Source organism: Cololabis saira, chromosome 1 (assembly GCF_033807715.1).
Source record: "Cololabis saira isolate AMF1-May2022 chromosome 1, fColSai1.1, whole genome shotgun sequence".
NCBI classification, from domain to species: Eukaryota; Metazoa; Chordata; class Actinopteri; order Beloniformes; family Belonidae; genus Cololabis; species Cololabis saira.
Window position 1 is genome coordinate 44,112,984 of NC_084587.1, and position 20,353 is coordinate 44,133,336.

Sequence of the window (20,353 nt, forward strand, 5' to 3'; positions counted from 1 at the left end):
AAAAGGCAACCGTCTGTAGCTGTTCAAAGCTGTTAACAAATGCCATGCGGAAACCAACTGTCATTGGTCACAAATGAACGCGGAAGGAGTTTCCTCTTCCGTACCCCGGGAAAAACAACATGGTTATAAAGCCCCTTTCGCCAGCGATCCCCTTCATTGTGTATGTGCTACCGCGGCGCAAGAGCGGACCGCTCTGCCGCCGAGCCTGCCCGAATTGAACATTTTTTAATTTCACTGTGCCGCGCTGTGACGACATCTCGGCGCTTCTAATAGGAGAGATGGGAGAAGAGAGAGAAGGGAGAAGAAAGAAAGTTGTGTCCAAAAAGAGAGAAGGTGGTGGAGGCTCTGCACCGGCTCTGTGCCATACCTGGCAAACCGCGCTCACCACTAGCGGAGCAGGCGGGGGGTGAGAGGGGGCGGCCGCCCCGGGCCCACTGCTCCGTGGGGGCCCACGCCATAGAGGAAAAGAAAAAAAGTGTTCTGAATAAAATAAGGAAAGTTGAACTATATAACAATTGCGTTCATAAGGATAAAGTTGTTTGAAAAATAAAAATGAAAGAAATAGTCCCTTCTCCCCTTTTGTGTCTGCCTGTCATGCTCGGGTACGTGCACGCATGTTGTCCGTTTACTTTTAAGCCGGATTTATGGTTCTGCGTTACACCAACACAGAGCCTACAACGCTCTGCGTTTATGTAACGCGGAACCATAAATCAGCTTTTAGCCAGTTGTCGCATCAGAAGTAGCCTTAAAGCAGGAAAGTCATGTTGAGTTTCAGCAGGCTGAAATGATTAAAAACTATCTCCGGGCTGCATGGATGAGGACTCAAATCTCACCTTGCTCTCAATCGAGAGGGACTTCACCATTAATGAGAGCAAAGTGATTGAAAGGTTTGCGGCGATGAAGAACCGGCTGATCGTCAAATGTTTACCCCCCCGGATGTAACTATGTTCTGTTGTGGTTCTCTGCTCACCGTTGGATGAAACCATCATTGGTAAGCTGTCATAATATTAATTATTTCTGATAACATTGTCATGACGCACTTCCGGTTTGGTTGAGCATGTGAAGAGCGGCGCCGTCTCTGGCAGCGGTACCTTTTTTTTTTTTTTTTTTTTTTTTTATGGCAGCGGTACCTTTAAAAACATACTTTTTCCACTAATACCCCTATTGACTGGGCGTTAAATAAGTAAAAGGAGGATCATATATGCCTTGGTAGAACGTCAAAATCAACAAAGACCCCGAAAGTTTCAAGACAACATGCCGCAGCTGACACCGCTCCTGAGGGGGATGATGCCCCCCTGGCTAACATTACTAGCCTACTAGAGCAGGGGTTCTTAACCTTTCTGACCTTGGGGCCCAATTTTTTCAGTACAGAGTGGCCCGGGGCCCATTAAATATAAACACTCTATAGCAGGGGTATTCAACTAAAACTTTAAGAGGTCCATTTAGAGAAAATTTACTCAAGCAAAGGTCCAGAACATCATAATATATATATATATATATATATATATATATATATATATATATATATATATATATATATATATATATATATATATATATATATATGTGTGTGTGTGTGTGTGTGTGTATATATTCAAGTAGCCTCATAGTTGTATCAACATCTGCATCTGACTGTTATATTAAAAAAAGTACATATTTGCCAATTAACATGTTTAACTTGAATTAAACATATTTTTTTCTCTTAAAAATAAAGTAGATTTTATTTTATTTTTCAAATGCTATCTTATTTTATTTCTCTACCAGCAGTTTGAATTTCCCCTTTCCTTTGTTAATTGTCTCAACACATTTTTATACTAAATTAATATAAACACATCTTAACAATTTAACAGTTTTGCAGTTTTTCTTTCTTCCCCTCTTATAATCTTATGCCCCCACTTTCTGTCGTTCAGTGAGAGAACTGAGCTCTAATTTCTTCTGTCAGGACTTTAAATCTGGGCTGGATGGTGTCAGGTTCTCATATGCATGTGGAGGTGCTCATTGTTGAGCCTGAAACGATATTTAGTTTTAATTATGTTCACTGTGGAGAAAGCTGCTTCACAGCTGTATGTGGACTCAAACATGGGTGTTTTAAGATGGTCAGTTTATTCTTCTGTGACTTCAGTTCAGACTTGAGTGGATATGTTTGATGAAAAACTTTGTGTTTTGTTTCAGTGGCGTTTCACTTTCGCACTTTGAACGCCACGGTCTCTGAACGTATGAGACACTGGTTTTGTCCCAGTGGGAAGACTGAACAGGATGAATTTGTCCATTCCGGGTTGCATATTTAAAAATACAGCGAGGACAAAACTTAGTTTGATTTTACTTTAAGTTATTAATAAGTTGTCAGGACTCAGTGTGTCGGGTTTCATCCGAGCCTGATCAGCTGCGACGGGCACAGCCCGCACCGCAGCTCTCTGGTCGCGCTGCAGCAGTTACTTTCCGATGCTTTTTCGAAAGCCTGAACAGTCCAGTTCAGCAGACACGACAGCCCACGCATCTACATCTACCATCCTTCAGCAGTAACGACGGAGCCCACCGCCCGAGCGGCAGCCTCAGCCGACCTCCCCGGCCGCGGGGACGCGCCGGGATAAATGATCACGCCGCGCTCGCTCGCTCTGGGCGCAGACCCAATTAATCGATCCCTAATCCTGGCGGATCTAAACCTACTCTGTGCAAAATGAAGGATTTTCTCTGTAAATACACACCATTTCTCTTACTATTACACGTACAGCTAGCTGAGTGTCTTCTTCTCCTCATTTGGTCGGGAGTTGCTATGCAGTCCCGCGGCCCTCGCGGCCCACATGTACAAAACTGAATTTTTTTTGGCGGCCCACTAGATGGCGCTCGCGGCCCAAGTGTGGGCCGCGGGCCTATCGTTAAGAATCACTGTACTAGAGGACCACAGAGCTGGCATCGCAGCAGACTTTAAAGCGACATTCGCTGCTCTGGAACGGAGTCTTGAAAAAATACAGACAACAGTGACGGAGCACGGCCAGCGTCTGGACTCATTAGAAACTAACGCCGAGCTGCAGGACCAGCGAATTCAAGCGCTGGAGGAGAGATGTGCGACGCTAGCAGTTAGCAACACCAAGCTAGCGGCGAAAACAGCCGACCTGGAAAGCCGTAGCCGTAGAAATAACAAGGATTGTCGGCTTACCAGAATCCGTAGAAGGACCCAGACCCACGACCCTCTTCCCTGACCTCCTGGTGGAAGTCTTCAGCGACCAGACTCTTATCCTCCCCGGGAGCTGGACCGGGCCCACCGATCGCTGGCCGCTAAACCTCCGCCCGGCTCGCGGCCCAAACCGGTGATTATTCATCTGCATCGTTATCAGATTAAGGACCTGATCATCCGGGAAGCCCGCACGAGACGTGGGAAGCTCCAGTACCGTGGGTCCCCGGTCCAGATCTTTGAGGACTACACGCCGGAGGTTGCCGAGAAACGAGCTAAATATCGTCCAGTGATGGCTTAACTTTACAACCTCGCCCTGAGAGCATCGCTTCTTTTCCCGGCGCGTCTACAGATTACTCTGGAGAGCGGGACGAGGAAGAGGTTCTCGTCGCCCGAGGAGGCTGCCACTTTCGTCACCAGCTACAAACAGACCAAGGCCTGAGAGCCCGCGGCCAGGGCTCCAGACTGCGACCAAATGCTCGCATTTTGCGACCAAAATTTGAGTATGTGCGACTGAATTTCATGTCCACTCGCACACGTGCGACCAGTAAATTTGCCATTTTTTTTTTTTTTTTAAACACACGTTAAACGTGGAAGGGGTGCGTCAATGAACCCGCATATTTGCAGGCCAATGGTGTGAAAGGGAATGAGTCGGGGGATCTATTTATTTATTTATTTTTTTCGTTTAATTTCACCAGCTCAAAGCAGGTATTACGCCCGGACTACATTTAATGAGACACAACGCACTGCGCCGCTCACATAAAGTTAGAAGAAAGAGATGGCGGGTATGTTTGGTTTTAGTAACAATGTTACTAACATCATGCTCAGGCAATGAGTCTGCAATGGCCCAGATGGGAGACACATGTAGCTCAGTGCTTAACCAGGCATCAGAATGGCGTGTCCTAAAAAAAGAGGAAAATTCTCAACGTGGACGAGTGAAGGCGCAACACGCACGAACCCTCTAGGGGGTCCGGGGGCATTGTCCCCCGGAAAATTTTGAAAAATAGACTCAAAATGGTGCATTCTGGTGGTCTCAAAGCTCCATAATCACATCTTTTATCAATGTAAGAATACACACAAAAAAATCTGAATTTTTGCAAAGAATGATGCAACATAATAACACGCATTCATCATCATGGCTAATTCTTCATGCATGAATAAATCTTGAAATCAAGATAATTATATCTTAAACTTCTACAATGGCCAGAATCCCCCTTTCACACCTAAATTAAATGACAAAACGACAAAAGACAAGCAGCTCCTTGTCTTTCAGAACTGTGGTGTGGAACTCCGAACAGATCTGCTCAAAGTTCAGTGATGAGGAGCTCACTTCATGAGCTCCACTGAGCAAAGCAAGATATTTTAAGCCTTTATTTTTTATAATTTTGATTATTTAATTCTTTATTGATTTCATAAAATATTCAAATTTTTTGAGATTTTTTATTTGGGGTTTTCATAAGCTGTGGGCCATAATCATTAAAATTATAACAAATAAAGGCTTGAAATATCTCACTTTGCATGTAGTGGGAAATAATATATTTGTTTCACCTTTAGTTGAATTTACTGAAACTAATTAAGTTTAGCAATATATTCTAATTTTCTGACCTTCACCTGTATATTATGACCAATAAATAAGAGCATAATATATGTCCCGTATCACACCATATCAAGCTCAGGGGATGATTCAGGTATGAGGAACTCTGCAACAGATGCCTGGTTCCTCTGGGATGTTATATTACGTTTGTGGAGGTTCCTGCAGCATGCTGTCTTACACACCTCTGGGAGACCTCCGTTTCCTCTTTTAGGACGAGGTGGGGTGTCTGGAGCCTCTGGAGACATCTTGACTTGACTTTTTTTTTGTTTAAAGCCGCGCGTGTCGGTGCAGTTAGCAGCAGTGAGAGGTAAAGGCTGATTTATGGTTCTGCGTCAGACCAACGCAGAACCTACGCCGTACATTGCGGGTCGCTGCGTACCCTACGGCGTAGGCTCTGCATCGATTTAACGCGGAACCATAACTGAGGCTTAACGAGGCAACGGAGCGCAAAGGGGTTCCGTATTGGTTCAATACGGAACGCAACTTTTAATTCCCAATTAGGTAACAATTCCGTATTTCAAGGGGCGGGTGGCAAGCCCATACTCATCTCTGCACAGCCTACCTGCAACACAGCAGTGCTGCTGCTTTTTTGTCCCGCTGCAAAAATGTGTTTTAAACTGAGCTGCCGGCTCCTCTTCATTTCTGCTGCTGCCGCGTCCTGGCTGTCTGTCTGTGAAGGCTGATTTATGGTACTGCGTTAAATCGACGCAGAACCTACGCCGTAACCCTACTTTTTTACTTTTTTTCCCCCCGTTCCGCGGAAACCGCGGAAATTTTTGGCTGAGACCAAAATCTGCGGAATTCCACGGAAGAATCTGATGCCTGTTAACTTTTATTTTTAATCCACTCTATATTCTTCTGGTTGTTCTCCGATATGTTCCCCTAAAACCTGAATTATGGTTCCGCCTTAAATCGACGCAGAGCCGCCGCCGTAGCCTACGACGTAGGCTCTGCGTTGTTGTAATGCGGAACCATAAATCAGCCTTCACCCGGTACATACATAGGTTTCTCTAAACATCTGTCCCCGCTACAGTTTTAACTAAAAGAAAATGTGCTCCAATACAGCAGGTCTCATAATTTTATTTTGAACACTGCCAAAACTCTAACTTAAAACGTAACTAGAACTTAAAATTTGCTTGACACAAATGAAAGTTAAATTTTAAACACGTGGGAAAAACACCTAACCTTTTAAGTGATGTGTGTTATCAGGTGTAATGGCATTTTTTGGTTAGAAATAAGAATATTTCTTGGTAAGATCCTTAGTTATTTGAGTGAAGGCAGTGAATTTGGTCAACTGGTGTAAGTTCAGGGTTTTAGTAAAGACACAAGTAGGGAAATGTTATTGGCCAGTACCCCCAATATTTGTACATTTGTTAAGTACTGTGTTTAACAGTTAAATTCATGGCTGAAAGGTTACTAAGCACTTTGTTACCAAGCACTTTTTTATCATGTGAATGTATGTTTTTGTATATATATATATATAATGACAGCAATGGTGCTGTCAGTTTACTTTATGTTGCGGCATCTTTAAAAGTGCACAATAAAATGTAACACTGCATTTGAAACAGCACATTGTGGTAATTCATTAATCTATTATGAAATACGTATTACTAATACACTGAAATGTAGTAGAAATGTAAAAATTTGGTTAGCGTGTCGATAAACGATGTGCGCTCCTAAAATTTCTGATTGTGCCCCTAAAAATTTTCAGTTAGGGGCTACTGTGCTCCTAGTGAAAAAAGTTAGTCTGGAGCCCTGGCGGCTATTGTGCTAACGTGCTGATATGCTAATTTAAGCCAGCTCTCCTGAGGAGAGGATGTTTCACTGGTGAGTCCTACGACCAAAACAGGGACTGGCGGAGCCTTAACCGTCGTCTCACGAGGACGATATGTTTAATTAAAGCTGCAAGCAGCGATGAACGGGCCCTCGCACTCACGGCCACCGCCCCCCATAAGCATATCAGAAATGACACGACTTCCTATGTCATACCATTCAAAGGTTATAGCAGAAAAATGGGACAACCAATCAGAAGCCGTGTCGCTCGGTCATTGTGTTAAATACATGTCGTCATTGTAAACTGTTGTGTAGGTTGAACACGTGTGTCTGAATTGTGCTACTCGGATCCGACATCTATGGCTAAGATGAAAACTTAGCCTTAAAAATAAAAATATCCCCACGATAAGTCATAATTATGAGATAGAAAGTCGAAATTATGAGATAGAAAGTCGAAATTATGACTTTTTGTCATAATTATGACTTACCGTGGGGATATTTTTAAGGCTAAGATTTCATCTTATTTCTTTTCTTTTACTGGTGGAAATGGGCTTCCATAGACATCACTGGATGTCATTTTATTTTTATCTCCAGTTTGATACTTATATCTTAAAGTCTGCATTAGGCTTATAATTAGGTTTGACATAATGACTGGTAAATCCATGGTGCTGAAACCTCATGTGAATGGTTCTGACCGTGTACCCCTGCGTGCTGTGGTTGTGTGTTAGAGGGGCTAGAATGCGTCGCCCCCCCTAGGCTGGGACCCCTGCTCCGCCCCTGGCGCTCACTCATAAGCTGTGAAAGCAGCTTATGAGTGGGTTGTGTCGGTTGCTGTGTCGATTATGTTCTCACTCCAAACGAACCGCTCCAGCTCTGGAATGAAAGCGAGCAGAGAACCACCTCTCCTAGGCGATCTCGGCTCGCTTGTTTTGTCCCGCATCCGAGCGCGATTGCTGTGTTCAGATATACCAAACGAACCGATTTTTAGGGGGAAACGCTCCCTGTTTCAGAACAACTGCTCCAAACGGGACAGGTGTTACAGCACCCTAAAAGTAGAAATATTAAACTTTTGACTTTGAAACTAAGTTTTCTTTCAAACCACCAAAATACACAGTAAGAGACACACCAGTCTGATGCACACACGCAAGGTTTCCTTCCTGGTAGCAACATCCGCTGGGCTGCAGCCTATTTCTTTAAGCCATAGATTTTCTGTCCGAGGTCCTGACTTTCAAGCTGCCCCAAACAGCTTTCACTCCCATGTCAGACCTGTCAATTAATCCAACCAAAATGCAGTCTGAGAAAAAAATAGATAAAAAAGTGGCCTATATCACCCGGGCTCCTGAAAGCTCGGATTAGAACATAAACCGGTGGATCGTACCCTTCCCCCTGATGGATTCTTACTCGCTTTCACAGCCTAACTTTTGACAGCTAATTATTTCATTAAACATCTTTGGACGGCTCTTTTTGTTTGTATTTCAGAGACCTTAGCTGGTTTAAACCCCAGTGACACACAGAAACCTCTGTTTTCAGAAGGCTTTATTTAAGGGCCTTGCTTTAGGTTTCGTCATTCCTTAAGGTTAATCTTTCTGTTGTTTTGGTGAAATTCAGTTCAGTTAGTGTTTGCACTTTATAAAAGCAATCGCAAAACCTCCTTTATGTGATGGAACTTTTGGTGGTTTGACAACAGATCGGGTTGGTGGCAGTCCCCACACTGTGCATGACAACAGTCCTTATCTAGTCCTTGACCGACAGCTTCTCACCATTAACCGTCAGTTCCTCTTGTTCAAAAATGACGAAGGTACTCTGTGCTTCACTCACTTCTACTGTGAACAACTCTGATTCAGCCACTTTCTAGAAATATTACAGTATTTATCACAGTGAGGTAAGCTGAACATTACTGCTGACTTGCTGAAGGTTGGCTCATTTTTAACTGTGCACAGCTGATAGTAGTTTGCAGGTATAGTTGAAGACAAAGAAAAGACACTTCTGATATTTTTACACATTTCCTGACCTCATTAGAAAATGTCCTGTGGTTAAAGCAACCTCTAGTTTCAGTTTCATTTGAGTGTTCAAGCAGGCTGAGTAAGGTAGCAATACAGGAAGACATTTCATGTGTCACCCTCGTTAATCACCCCTGCCCTTTCTTCCTTTGTAAATATCAGAATGCATTAGCAATAATAGTTTAGTCTAGAAATCGAATAGAAATAGAATAAAAGGGTGATTGCACAAAGATTTATTTTTCGGATTTAAAATTAATGTGTTTTATTGTGAAGATTACTTAGTGTGCGGATGGCTCTGGGGAAGAAACTGTCTCTGAGCCTGTTTGTCCTGGCATTAAGCGACCTGTCGTGCCGGCCTGAAGGCAGCAGGTTGAAAAGGTGATGACTGGGGTGACATGAGTCCTTCACGATGTGTGTCGCCCTGCTAGCGAATCGTGAGCTAGAAATATTGTCCAGGGAGGGTAGAGAGCAACCAGTCATCCTCTGAGCTGTGTTGATCACCCTCTGCAGAGCTCTCCTGTCTGCTGCTGTGCACCGAAGTACCATACTGTGATACAGTATGCAAGGATGCTCTCCACGGTGTCTCTGTAGAAGGACACAGCAGCTTCTCCTCGAGGCTGTTTCTCCTGAGCACCCTCAGGAAATAGAGACATTGCCAAGCCTTCTTTATCACAGCCTTAGTGTCAGCAGACCAGAATAGGTCGTCCGTGATGTGGACATGTAAAGGCTGAATTATGCTTCTGCGTCAAAACGACGCCGTGTCTACGGCGTGTGGTTTTTGTACACGCAGAGGACACGCCGTCACATGCGCCGTCAGTGACGTGCACCTCCCGAAAATTGTAACTACGCGTCGAGGAGACGCCGACCACACGCAGACCGAGAGGGCTGTGATTGGTTCGTTTGAAAGCGAAGCATTTCCGGTTTGAATCAGTAGTGAACTTCCAGGGCCTTTTTCTTCGTTTGTGTGATTTTTTTTGTTTTTTGCACAATAGTTGTCCTTATTTCTTTGATTTACTGTGACCGGAAAAAGTCGGATAAACCATTCAGAAAAAGATCGCTAACTAGTGGCCGCGGGGGGGTACTGCACCGCGACCAAATGGAGAGACGGAGAACTCTGAACGATTCGTGACGGCGTCACGGGTGCGCCGTGTGCTCTGCGTGTGTGTGACGCAGAAGCATACCCGCACCATAACAAGTGCACTACCCTGTTTAAGGCTAGGTCCAGTAGGTAATACGCGGTACAATTTTCTCCTAGGCTAAGTTCAGAAGACCCAGGTCGACTCGGGAGTGGAGAAGAAGACACTGAATGCAGCTCTAAATTCAGTACACCATAATTTATATAAATGTGAAGTGGCCATTCATGAACAAACAATATAGTTCATTTCATCACTTTCCATTAATTGTTGCAGCGCCTAGTTCCACAATTTTCCATAAAGGAAAAGTTCACTCTCACTTGTATTAGTGAGGCTTGCACACAGGGCAACGACCCAATGTTTGAATGTCCAGTGGGGAAAAAGTCCGTGTTAGGGGGTGAGTATGTAAAAATGAAGGTGTAGGCCGTGCAGGTGTGGCAAGAGTTAGGGAGAAAAGCGGCTGCACAATGGAGCCTCCTACCAGAGCAGTGGAGGTTCACTAGGTTCCTTCCTGGCACAATCATCAGGCTTTGTGCCCAGGCTAGGGCTCTAGCTCACCATCAAACCTGGCCTGTATAAAAACAGGACCAATTAAATATTTTGTGTGCACACAATCATATTTCTAATAGTACATTGTATTTAAATAAATATCAATGTATATTCAAATACTGTACAGTATACTCAAAATCTTAATATAATTCAATGTGAATAATTAACACAATATTTGTTATATTAAACTATTCACCAGTCATCACAAACATCCAGAATCAAAATGCATAATGGTAATAATGACTACCTGGACTGCATGGAAATGCACTGAAAATAAGACATCATCAACAAAGGAATACTTTTAAAGGGTTAGTATTTCATGTGGCAGAACACATTCAAAGAACTTGGCACAAGAATACTTAAGCTGCACCAAACAATTCGCCGGTAGCGGTTAAGTCAAACTACACTAATATTAGCTTGACTCACCAATTTCAGGATTTAATCAGCAACACGGGTCGGCATTCACCCGCTCAGCGGCTCCGGCAGTCGGCTCCTATATTTAAAACCATGGTCGCATGAGTTTCGGCGAGGTACCGGTTAGGTTAAGCTACACAAATGGCTTTGGCTTGACACACCAATTCCGGGATTTAATCAGCACACGGCGCGGTATTAAACCGCTTCAGCAACTCCGGTAGTCGGCTTAAATTCCGTGATTTACTCGGCGCAAGGCTCTGCATTCAACCGCTTCCGCAAACAATTCTTCAGCGTGCTGCTCTCCCCCTCCCGCAGCGAGTCACACAGGTGTTGACGGCACATCGGCGTGACGCAATGACGTCAGGCACACGTACCAAAATAAAAGTCTTTTTTTTCAATCGGGTTAAACCGGGCATACGCTGTGCGATTGTTGGCTCGTTTTGAGCCGATTTTCCATTTACATGTATTTTTCCATTTACGGTATTTTTTGGATCAGGTCGGATTTCGACCCAATCGTTGGTCGTGGCCAGTGTTGGGGTAGTTACTACTAGTAAAAAGTAATCCATTACATATTACTAGTTACTTTTTAAAAAAGTAATCCCTTACATTACTTAGTTACTGGTTGCTGAAAGTAACTAGTAACATTACTAGTTACATTACTTTTGGATTACTCCGCAATATCACCTAAGCTGCTTCAGAAAATTAGAATATTGTGATTTTCTGTAATGCAATTACAAAAACCAAAATGTCATCCATTCTGGATTCTTTACAAATCAACTGAAATATTGCAAGCCTTTTATTATTTTAATATTGCTGATCATGGCTTACAGTTTAAGAAAACAAAAATATCCTATCTCAAAAAATTTGAATATTCTGGGAATCTTAATCTTAAACTGTAAACCATAATCAGCAATATTAAAATAATAAAAGGCTTGCAATATTCCAGTTGATTTGTAATGAATCCAGAATGTATGACATTTTTGTTTTTTTAATTGCATTACAGAAAATAAAGAACTCTAATTTTCTGAGACAGTCCTGTAGTTGGAACCTTATTACTGCAGTGCCCAGATCAGCACAAATGTAAAGTCCCGTAAAATCACGTAAAATCCCGTAAAAGGCTGATTTATGGTTCCGCGTTACACTTACGCAGAGCGTAGGGCGTAGGTTACGCGGCGACTGAACCGTACGGCGCGCGTCGCCGCGTACCCTACGCCGTACCCTACGGCGTAGGCTCTGCGTCGATTTAACACGGGACCATAAATCAGGCTTCAGTCAGAAAAGTGTTGCGCAACGCGTGAAGACGCATGAAAGGCAAGTTTGATTTTCTTTTCTGTTCTCCCGTTCTAGATGAAGCTGAAAAGCTTAAAGTAACTAAAGTAACATAATGTTTTTGGTCTTAGAGTAACTATAATGTGATTACCCAAATTACAACTCTAACGCGTTACATTACTGCGTTACTGGCGAATGTAATCTTGTTACAGTAACGCGTTACTTTGTACCGCATTACACCCAACTCTGGTCTTGGCTCGTGCAGTAAGCTATACGTGGGGTAACGATGAGAGATTAACACCTCACGACGAGTTCCCGATCACGAATCGTGTGCTTGCAAGAAAATCAAACGTGTTTGAAATCCTGGTCGCTCCTCGTGAAGGTATCGCACAGTTGAAGCAGCTACAACCCGATTGGCCTCATCCTTTCGCAGAGAGCATGCGCAATCTCTGATGTCACGTCGAAAACTATTATTTGTAGTTTAAAGTGTTGCAAATTCACATTACAAATCATGTTTTAATAGCAGAAAAAAAGACCGAATTTCCCACGTCTGCCCAGCCAATTCCTTGTCTAATCACGACGTTGTTTAATCTTTTTTCATTTATCGCCACACAGAATGGCACAAATTGCTAAAGGCTGATTTATGGTTCCGCGTTACACCAATGCAGAGCCTACGGCGTAGGGTATGGCGGCGACCCGCACCGTACAGTTACGCCGTCGATTTAACGCGGAACCATAATTCAGGCTTAAGGCAGCACGTTTGTTTTTGCTGAGCATATTTGGTGTCTCCCACTTCGGGGTTCCTCCTCTTCCACTTCTTTTTGACGTTTGCTGTTCTCAATGTAGATGAGCAGGGAGAGGGATGGTTGGAGAACATACTTTGAACGTACTTTCAGAAGTTGTCCCAGTTTCCTGGGGTCCTAATGAAATGTCTTAAATGATTTTGGTCAAATCCAACAAAGATACAAATCAACACAACATGATTTAAGGCTGTTGCCAATTAAATGTCACCACTGTGCAAGAATCGTAGCATTATCTTTTGTCGTAGGTCAAAATCAGTTTGACGGTTTGACAAAGGAGAAAATGTCTTTTGTCCAAAGACTGCCTGAGGTGATTTTCTGACAATCAGCGACAGGAAAAAGTATGTGATCCTGCTTGACTAGTTTTCTGTTTTAATTTGCCATAAAATGTCTTCCGAGTTACAACAAAAAGACAAACCCAATGTGCTTAAGCTGATCATAGACGAACACGTATAATTTATTTTGTGTTTCTTTTTTATTAAACGCATTAAATATTAATTTTCCCTCCTTGATGACAAGTGGCCCAGCCCTTTGGCAGTGAGGAAAGCCCAAATAATCCCAAGTAATGGTACTCCCTCCATCAAACTCTGCCACTGCGGGGTTTTCATGTTCCTAAGCTATGCCCTTTTTGCACCATCCATTCCTCTTGACACTGTACGTGACCATATGTGTGACTAATGTTCCCCAAAGTACAACGCAGTTCAAATATACTAGTGTCACCAAAGTTCATAGTTTGTGCTGAATGTCAGTAAACTAATCAGTTTAATATTGAATTTGAAAACAAGTGTGCATACACACCTCTCAGTTTCAGTCTTTGATTGCCTCTCCCTCAGCAGTCAGTTTGACTGGCCGTCACTGTCTTCACTCTGTCTCGCACGCTTCTTCACAGAGGAGTCTCTATTTTGCTTCATGCCGGGTTTCCCAACGGACCTTCTCTGCACTCCAATTAGGTTTGTCACTCAACTACTGTGAATGGGATTAAGGGAAAAACAGAGTGGGGGGAGGGAGGTGAAGAAAGACAGAAGACAGACGGAATAAGGAAGGAAGGAATGGAAGAAGCTGAAGTTGGAGAGTGAGGTATGGTAAGGCAGTGCATGAAGGAAAAGAGTGGCTCACAATAACAGTGGGTGTAAGTAAGGAGGCTCCAAGTGAACAGCTGGATTTGGCCTGAAGGAATTCTGAATAATGTGGAACCATTAAAGTGGGATTCATAAACCGACCGACCATTCTCCTACCCTCGCTCAGTCGCCCATTTTCTCCTGTTTTCTCCTTTTACTATAATATTCCCCTAACATGCATAGCGGATAGTCTTGCATATTCTCTGCAGCAGATTTACTGGTAGTCAAACCACATATGGACAATAAGCTGTAACGTTGCCTTATACTCCAGCTACTGCAGCACATAGTAAAAATAACAAAGTGGTAAATGTTTCCTGTGAAGATGTGAGCTTGTGTTTGTTTTAGGCAGCCCTGCGTACTGTAAGATTGCATAAATATTTGATCGGTCAGACACTGTGTGTATATTATGTTGATGATGGTGTTGTTGCTGAAGCAGGAAAGCTATGGAAACTCAGCAGGAGGCAGGAAAACATAAACGCCTCTCAGACTGGTTTTCAGACACATGGCTGCTGACCTGGGAGTGAACTTTGACTTGGACGAGGTGCAAACATGCTAACATTTGTAAAGAAATGTAATTTGTCAAAACTAATTATAAGAAATGGCAGGCCAATAAATACAGAGGTAATTAAAGCAGCAAGCAGCAATGAACGGGCCCTCGCGCATGCAATTTTCAGCAATAAAAGTCAAGGACTCAAAACTAAGTCCCATGACACCACCCATGACTCTTTGTGTCAAACCATTCAAAAGTTATGGCAGAAAATAGGAACTATCACATATCGACCAATCAGAAGATGGTCGGGGGCTAATTCATGCCAATGAAGGTCAGGTACTCAAAACCGAGTCAGATGACACCACCCACGACTCTCTATGTCAAACCATTCAAAAGTTATAGCAGAAAATAGGGACTATCAAATATGGACCAATCAGAAGAGTAAAAAAGTAATGCGCATCGTTGCAGGATCGAGACGCACATTTTGATGTATAACACACCTGGGTGCACGTTACGGTTCGTGCCGTATTAACTGCCGAACGAATGGCATAAATTTCGCCAAAGTTACACGATTAATTCAAAATCTCTGACTTCCTGTTCGGTTTCGGCCATGGCGCCAAGAGACTTTCCTTTAAGTTGCGACATGATACAGGTGTGTAGCGAATTTTGTGCATGTACGTCAAACCGTATTGTGGGGCTTGAGGCACAAATTTTTCTAGGGGGCGCTGTTGAGCCATTAGGCCACGCCTATTAATGCAAACCATGAAATATCAAATTTTTCACCAGGCCTGGCTTGCCTGCAAAATTTGGTGACTTTTGGGGCAAGTTTAGGGGGGCAAAAAGGCCTTCATTTCGTCTGAAGAAAAACGAAGATAAAAACGAGAAAAATTCCTACAGATACAATAGGGCCTTCGCACTGTAAGTGCTTGGGCCCTAAATACATAGACCACTAGGCAGTTTCTGACGGAGAAGTATGAAGTATGTATACTAAAACAAAAGTATGTGAACCCCATGAAATGAACTGATTATTTACATTTATTTGCCATAAAATGTGATGTGGCCTTTATATTGTTCCTATTAAGAGGCAAGCTGATAACGCACAAACAATTTCATTATACATTTCTTCACTGAATATAGCCATTTTGACTTCAACAATGTGGTCATTCTAATTGAGGGTGGAGTTTGCTCCATGTTCTCCTTCATTTTATGGAACACGTTTTCTGGACAAAGATTTTAAAACTCTGGGGTTCAGAGATTTGCAAAGTCCTTGGGTGAACAGGACATTACCATCTTTTGCTGACCATTAGGTGCACCTCATTATAAGGCGCAATATCAACGAGCGGGTCTTTTTTCATACATAAAGCGCACTGGGTTTTAAGGCACATGATAAAACATATAAAGTGAATCAAAACAATCAGGTAAGTCGAACTTTATTCAACTCATTCACAATAACTAATGAATATTGTTCAGTTGTAATTAATACTGAAAAATACTTTCACATTTTAAATCATTCATCTTCCACGAATTTAGAAATAAAAAGTAGAGAAGGTAGGCATTTTACTACATCCTGTTCTCTGATTGGTTCGTCGTTGCCAGCGATAGTGAATATCTGAAGTTAGTGTGAGGTTGGAACAACATTATATTCCAACATTTGATTATAATTGGATTATGATATAGATTTGAAAATTGGGTCTACGCTAAAAACCTAACATTAGCTTGATGTCTAATTACAGTAAGGTAATGTTGACTAGATGTTGGAAGATGGTTGCTTGCCAGCGCTACATAATTGGTTATCTACCATTGTCTGACGTTGCAACCCGTATCCAACCAAGCACCGACTTTAATGTGTCAGCTGGTAATGGTCTGAGCATCAATCAAGCGAAGCAGCTTCGTTGCTTACCAAAGTCAAACTGAAACCGAACTATTTTTGAGTGCATAGTACCACATAAAATTGGTTTGAGGTCAATAAGGACAACACAATTCATACATAGGGTGCCCTGGATTATAGGGTGCACTGCCGATTTTTGAGAAAATGTAAGGATTTTATTTTTTTATGTTTTATTTTTTTTATTTTTTATTATGGGCATGCCAAGTAGTGGTTTGTATTATTTATTTAGTTTTTAAATGTGAAGTGGGGGGAGGGAATTCCGCTACTAGTCTGAAACGAGAAAAACACGGGAAACGCACAATTGGCACACAAGCCTTTGAAAGCTGTAAGAGAAAAAACAAACAAAAAGACACGAGAACAGGCAGAGACACAAGCAGCAACCATTTCAGGTCCCTGAGACTGAATCAAAACTAGGCTACTGCGATTATCTGTCCCTCAAAACTGCGTGAGTATGTAGGTGAGTGAGCAGGTGTGTATGTCTGTGTAACTCTGTGTGTGTTAAGTCAAAACAATGCTCTACCTGAACTGTAACTATAGTGGAGGAGGGAGGGCGCAACCCCGCCCCCCGAGAGACCAGAAACCGACAAGGAAGAAACCCGAACCCAGTCCACCAGTCGCCCTACGGAGGGCCAGAAGAGGGAGGGAGGAAACTTCCTGCCAGCAAGCCCTGCCCCCTCCCAGCAGGCGACAGAGGGAAGCCCCGGGCGGAGCCCCCATGACCACGGGAGGAGGCAGCCAGGAAGCCCACGGTGATGGACCTGGACCCAGCCGAGCACCAGCCACCCAGCATAGGCCGGTCATGCGGCCAGGATGTCCACACCCTCAAGGCCCACAACCCCCACCCGGCGAGAGGCCAGCCTGCCCGGAGAGACGTGGCCACCCCGACCGTCGACGCCGGCGGGCCGGCACCCGCCCCTACGAAAGCGGGGACCCCAGAGCCAAAGGTGCGCCCAGCTGCAAGGACAGCGGGGGGGACCGGAGACGGGCCCGGATCGAGGGAACCCCCCCGACAAGGTGACACCTGTGCAGGCCCAACAGCAGGGGGCCCCACACCCAGGCACACCCATTCATCCATCCATCCATTTTCTATTATCCCGGATAGAGATATTTTTTAATAATAATAGTATAATAATATAATAATAATTTAAATTTTTTATTTTTTTTTTCTTGCTGATGGAGGCCCAAAATTTGGTGCATCTTCAGTCGCAGGACACCCTTACATTCGTTTTTGTTTTCGTTTAATTATTTATTCAAACAGGTTAAAACAGAAACAAAAAAATAATCAGAATACATAAAATGTATATACCGAAAAAAAAAAAAAAAAAAAACATAAGCAAAACAAAGCAAATTAAAGAGACAAATCTATATGTAGATAAATATTTCCTGTTTGAAAGGGTGTAGGATGAAGTTTAAAAAAACTTTTCTAGTCCTACCCCTTCTAATGTTCTGTTTTTACCATTTCTTCATTTCACAGAACTTCTAAAAGAAAAGCATAAAAGAAAAGAAAAAGTGGTTCAGCTGAGCAAGGCACTTTGGTCATTGGCTGTCAGTTCATGTGTCCATTTCCGTTTTGTATCCATAAAGAGTATTGATTTTAAAGATTTGTTTAAACTTACTTAGTGAATTGCATGATTTCATTTCATCTTTACAGTAGTTCCACGGATTAACTCCCTTCACTGATACACAATGGGTTTTGATGTTTGTTCGTACATGCTGTTTTTTAAAATGGCATATTCCCCTGAGATTGTGTTTATTTCATTTTATTTGAAACAACTTCTGGATGTCTTGTGGCAACTGATGACGATTTGCTTTGTGCATGATTTGTAAAGTTTTGAAGTCGACCAGATCCTTGAATTTGAGTGTTCTCAGTTTGATGAACAGTGGGTTTGTTGATTCTCTAAAGGCCGCTTTATTTACAATTCTTATTGCTCTTTTTTGAAGTTTGAATATTGTATCCGTGTTTGTTTTATATGTGTTCCCCCACACTTCCAAACAGTAGCTCATATATGGAAGTACGAAGGAGCAGTACAAGGTGTAAGTGATGATTGATTAAGAAGGTATTTGACTTTGTGTAATATTGCAATTGATTTGGATATTTTGGCTTTATTGTACTGTATATGTGGCTTCCAGGATAGTTTGTTGTCTATTATGACTCCAATAAATTTTATTTCATTTACTCTCTCTATTTCTATGTCATTTATCAGAAGTTTCTTTTGTGAGTTTATCAATCGTTTTCCAAATATTATGAACTTGGTTTTATTAAGGTTTAATGTGACGTTATTTGAATCAAACCAACTCTTCACTCTTTTTAATTCAGTTACCACTGTGTCCAAAAGCTGTTCTAAATTATCTCCACAGCATAGCAGGTTAGTGTCATCTGCAAATAAAATCATTTTCAGTGTGTTTGAAACCTCACATATATTGATGTATAGGATTAACAGCAATGGTCCCACAACTGAGCCTTGAGGCACCCCACATTTCACCTTCCTTAATTGAGATTTACTGTTGTTAAATTGCACAAATTGATTTCTATTGGTTAGGTAGCTACTTATCCATGAAAGTGCTACTCCTCTAATTCCATATTTCTGCAATTTTAATATTAACAGGTCGTGGTCCACTGTGTCAAAGGCTTTTTTTAGATCTAGAAATACTCCTACAGCATATTGTTTATTTTCTATTGCAGATGTTATGTTTTCCATGAAGTCTATGAGAGCGAATGATGTTGTTTTTTAAGTTCTGAAACCATACTGCTGTTCATAAAGGACCTCATGCTTTGTAATGAAGTCATATAACCTTGAGTAGAATATTTTTTCCAGTATTTTAGAAAACTGTGAAAGAAGTGAAAAGGTCTGTAGTTTGAGAATATATGACTATTTCCTGATTTGAATATGGGTATTACCTTTGCAGTTTTCATTTTACACACCTACACTCATTGACAAAGACATGGACAATCATTCTCTCACGACTCCCAACTCCCCCGGGTGGTCCGGCACCGCCAGGCAGCTTCCCCTCAGGTAGCACGGCGAGCCCACGCCCAGACCCGGTCACCATGGCCACCCCGCCCCACGCCGAAAGTGGGAACGCAGGTGGAGTAAGCCCCGCTCCCGCCCCCGGTGTTGAGTGGATGTGACTGATGTGATAAAAACAGGGAGGGGGAGGTCAGGGTATCCCCCCCCCCCCCCCTCCCCTCCTCAGTGACTACGTTTACATGCAGTCAATAACCCTTTTAAAACCCGAATATTGGCAATAACCCGAATTTGTACGGCCATGTAAACACTTTAAATAACCCGAATTTGCTCATATTCCGGTTTTTAAAAACCCGAATATTACCCCTGGGTTACTCCTTTTAAAACCCGAATATTCAGTCATATAAACGCCAAATGGAATATCCCGACCAAACGGAACAGGAGTTTGTTTTCTGCGCATGCTCTGTTCGCAAGGAATCCTGGTCTTTTGAGTCCAGGAAGTTCTTCTAACCAGCCTTTCTCGACCGGGGTGTCGCGGCACCCTGGTGTGTCGTCAAAAAATGACCTATTCTGACATTTCATATATAAATACCGTATTTTCACGACCATTCGGCGTGCTGTGTGGAAAGGCATACCCTCATTTTTGTGTCATTTGTGTATTTAAAACACACACACGGCGCGCCGTCTACACACTAACACACACGCGCCGCGGAACACACACAAAAGCACGCAAGTGTGCGTTTTTAAAAATAGAGCCGGAGCAAAACTTATTTTGATTTACTTTATTTCAGTTTTTACATTAATCAACCCCATCGAAGTCTCATCCTCTGTGTCTGCATTAAAGAGCTGCGCTAAATCAGCTGTGCCAGTCCGGATTCCTCGCTGTCAGAGTCTCTTTCCGTGCCGCGCGGCGCCTCGAAATGCTTTTGCTAAAGCTCGCAAAATAGTCCCAGCAGACACCTTAGCCCACAGATCAACAATCCATCTGCAAACTGTGGCATAACTTGCCTGGCGCTGCCTTCCTTCCACTCCTGGAGAAACTATGTTCCCCCTCAGTCAGCCATCGCTTCCACGCCGCTGCAGCCTTAAGGCTGATTTATGGTCCCACGTTAAACCGACGCAGAGCTTACGCCGTAGGTTACGTAACCTCCGGTGTAGGCTCCGGTGTAGGCTCTGCGTCGATTTAT